Consider the following 4,742-nt stretch of genomic DNA (forward strand, 5'->3'; position numbering starts at 1 on the left):
CATCTGGGCCAACTGCCTTTCCACTCTTCATCTTCTTTAATGCTGTTCTCAACTCATCCTTGCTAATTTGCTGCACTTCTTGATCCACTATCCCCACATCATCCACTCTTCTCTCCCTCTCATTTTCTTCATTCATCAACTCCTCAAAGTACTCCTTCCACCTTCTCAACACACTTTCCTCACTAGTCATCACATTCCCATCATTATCCTTCATCACCCTAGCCTGCTGTACATCCTTCCCAGCTTGGTCCCTTTGTCTTGCCAATCGGCACAAGTCCTTTTCTCCTTCCTTACTGTCCAACCTCTCATACAACTCGTCATATGCCTTTTCCTTTGCCTTTGCCACTTCTCTCTTCGCTCTGCGCCGCATCAGCTTGTACTCCTGTGTACTTTCTTTATCTCTCTGACTATCCCATTTCTTCTTCCAACCTCTTCTGCTCTTGCTCTCCTGTACTTCCTCATTCCACCACTGAGAGTCCTTGTCTTCCTTCCTCTTCCCGCATGATACACCCAGCACCTTCTTGGCCGTCTCCCTCACCACTTCTGCAGTTGTTTCCCAGTCATCTGGTAACCGTTCATTCCCACCTATTGCCTGCCTTACCTCTTCGCTAAATTGCATGCAACACTCTTTTTTTCAACTTCCACCATTTTATCTTGGGCTCTTCTTTCACTCTCTTCCTCTTCTTGGCCTCCAGAGTCATCCTACAGACCATCATCTGATGCTGCCTCGTAACACACTCCCCTACCACCACTTTTCAGTCGCTAATCTCTTTCAGATTGCACCTCCTGCATAAGATGTAGTCCACCTGTGTGCACCTTCCTCCACTCTTGTTTGTCACCCTGTGTTCCTCCCTCTTCTTGAAATACGTATTCACAACAGCCAATTCCATCCTTTTGGTGAAATCCACCACCATCTGTCCTTCCACATTCCTCTCCTTGTCACCATACCTACCCATCACCTTCTCGTCATGTCTCTGATCCCTTTGACAACATGCCCATTGAGATCTGCTCCAACGACCACTCTCTGTCCCTTGGGGACGCTCTCCACCACTACATCCAACGCACTAAAGAATTCTTCTTTCTCTTCCATCTCACACCCAACTTGGGGAGATTATGCACTGACTACATTCATTTTCACCCCATCAATTTCCAGCTTCATGCTCATCACTCTGTCCGACACTCTCGTCAACTCACTTCAACACTATCCCGACCCCATTTCTCCTGCCATTCACTCCAGGAAAGAACAGTTTGTACCCGGCTCCGATACTCCTGGCCTTACTCCCCTTCCACCTGGTCTCTTGTACACATAGTACATCTACCTTCTCTCCATCATGTCAGCCAGCTCTCTCTACCCTTCATAGTGCCAACGTTCAAAGGTCCTACACTCAACTCTAGTCTCCTACCCTTCTTCCTCTCCTGCTGTCTCGGACACGCCTTCCCCCTCTTCTTCTTCTCCTTCGGCCGACAGTAGCAAAATTTCCACTGGCACCCTGTTGGCTAACGACACCAGTGGTGGTCGTTGTTAACCCGGGCCACAACTGATCCGGTATGGAAATCAGATTTGTTGTCGCATGTTTGATTTGGCATGTTTTTTTACACCGGATGCCCCTCCTGACACAACCCTCTCTATTCATCCGGGCTTGGGACCGGCACTGATGATACATTGGCTTGTGCACCCCAATGGTTAGATTGTCCTCTCTCTACAATAACAACATAATATAATTTAAACATAGCACTTATATTTTAGTTACTAGTTGCTATTCCAACAGTTACTAACAACTATTTTAGTTGTAATAGTCAAAATGTATAAGGTTATAGTACTTATACTAGTAACTATTGCATTGTTTCTCACAACAATTTGGAAAATTTTGTCATTGAATCCCCTTTTCCGATATTAAATATTTGCCTCCAACTAGTATTAATTCAGATTGTTACGAGTATCGTATTAATTTTACTAGTCTTTATCAATAGCTTACTAGTACTTATTGTGCTAACTGTGCCCTCTTTGCCCCATGGGACTTGTAGTGTTATTGAAACCTCCCTCACGACAAGTTTTTGTTGAGGGCAATTGTACTTTTTACTCTCCAGATTTGAACAAACAGATCTCAAATGCTGACAGTTGTCTGATGTTCTATTGAGGTACCTGAGCCAGTAAGAATGGGCTTATCCCCGATACAGTGTCAACCATTTATTGCATTAGTGTGGGAAAAAGGTGCTATGCCACAAAAAGCTAATTTTATTTGACTTTATCATTTTGATCTGCAGGTATCTGTTTTGTTGCTCACGTCATGCCCCAGGGTCCTGGGGTCTGGACTCGAAGAGAACTCCTTATCGTTCCCGCCGTCAAACTATTATATCATGAATGCCGACCTATAGAGGTATTTAATATGTAAGGGATAATAAGCAGCCATTGCAATAATGACCGTCTAATGACCCATAATGACAGTGGCAGTGCTCAAAGTTGGCTGGTACTAACCGGTACATAGTACCGGCACTTTACTCTTTGCCGTACCTGGACTTTTTCTTGCGTACAGGCACTTCTCACAAGCTGCCGGTACTCTGTTCTGCCCTCTTGAGTGGACAAATCAAGAGGACATATTGTAAATTACAAAATACTTTATTGAGTTGGAGCGCACTTTTTTGTAATAGAATGCACTGCTGCCTCACAGCAAGATGGTCCTCCAGCCACCACTCCCTGCGTGTGTGTGTGTGTGTGTGTGTGTGTGTGTGTGTGTGTGTGTGTGTGTGTGTGTGTGTGTGTGTGTGTGTGTGTGTGTGTGTGTGTGTGTGTGTGTGTGTGTGTGTGTGTGTGTGTGTGTGTGTGTGTGTGACTGACTAAGATGACCGAATCAGGAATTATTTGTTCTTTCATTCTCTTCTGTTTGTGTTTGAGATCAAGAAGGATGTCAGAACGATCAGAACTCACAAATGGCCATTTTCAATATTTCATGACAAATCGAATTAAACAGGGCAAGGTAGTTTCAAGGTTAACTCTGACAGAAAACAACTGAAATAGACCCCACGTCCTTGCCCTTGACCTGCTCCCCAATTGACCAAGGAGATCCATGATTGGCTGGTGAGTTTGCTCTCTGGTTGACCTCTTCAACCTCACCAGTAACTGCAATTTCCCACGAAGTGGTCAGGCCTGGAGAGGGCGCCATACTCAATATTACAGCAGGCCCTTTCTTGTGCAACAGTATTAAATACTAAATATATATTTATTTATTTATCATTTTGAGGTTTCTCTCACTCTGTCCATGTCTCTCTCTCACTCAAATGTAGTATGTTCAAATAAATAAATAAATCTTTATTGGTGTGCATTATTATTATTATTATGAATAATTATTATCATCATCATCATCATCAACATCATCATTATTATTATTATTATTATTATTATTATTATTATTATTAATAATAATAATAATAATAATAAAAATAATACAAAAATAATAACAAAAACTCAACAAAGAACATCATGTTTTGTTCACGAAAAGGTGGCAAACCATGAATTAATAATTCAAATCATTGTTGTATGTGTGTTCATCAGCTCTGTTCACTGTTCATGCCTTTTCACATGATCATCAACATAGGATATGTTATCTCCCACTCCCTATTTTAATTCTCTTTTCTACCTGTACAATGCACTTCTCTTTTATGGCCATCAGAATCAGAACAAGTTTTTTTCACCAGAAACGTTTTCATATATTAGGAATTTGTTCCGCTGAGGCCTGCTGTGTTTCACTGCAGAGGATTAGCATAAAAGAAAAAAGCTCAGCAGTCTGAAAAAGTGACTAAAAATAATAATAAGATAAAATAGAATAAAAAATTGACTTGAAAATAAAATAAAATTTGCCAAATACACACAAATAGGCTCAAAAAAGCAAAACAAGAATAGTCACATATATAAAATATACAGAATATATTCACATATATATTGCAGTTCTTGTCTAACTAGTGGTGTCTTACATGAAAAAATCTTAGCATTAATCCAACTTGAATTGCAATTCTATTTATGTGCTGAAACCATGTATTTATTTATTGCAAATACGATAAATAATAAAGACATTTTAAATAAGACATTTTTAATGGTTAGAAAATTCATACAATACAATCAATTCATACAATAAAATATTCAGATATATAAAATATACAAAATATACAAGGCATGCACAGGATAATTTATTGTTAAGGGAACATAGGTTGTACATTATAAATATGAATTATTATTTTGTAATTATACCCCCCAAAAGTAACTTGTACTAACTGGCTTATTACAGTATGTACAGTTTAATAACTGCGTTAGTGCACGTCATACTTCTCAAGCGTCGTTTGATGGAATTGAACTTTTATATTCCTGTCATTTGTTCTCCCTCTGTCTCTCGCTGTCTGTCTCTCTCTCAGAGCGACAGACAGCGCGCCCTCGGACACAATAACGCTCCCGTTTGACCCACGGGGGCGAGCGCATTCCTCTCTCCCTCCGCGGGGACGCGCACGTCCAAGCTGAGCCGCGCTGCGCTCCGACGTTATCGGCGCGTCACCGAGCTCCGGACGGCGCGCGTAATAGCTGGAGCGGTTGGAGGAAACGCTTGTAGGACCCGCCGTGTCGGTTCTCGCTCCGTGGGTTATGTTTTTTACGGGAGGTGCGGTGGGGGGAGTGGAACTAGCAATAAAGCCGTTGTGATTGTTTTTTTGGGGGAGGGGGTGGTGGGTGGGGGTTGGGGTGGGGGGGGTGCTTCCCA

This window comes from Zeus faber (assembly GCF_960531495.2).
Source record: "Zeus faber genome assembly, chromosome: 21".
Lineage (NCBI taxonomy): Eukaryota > Metazoa > Chordata > Actinopteri > Zeiformes > Zeidae > Zeus > Zeus faber.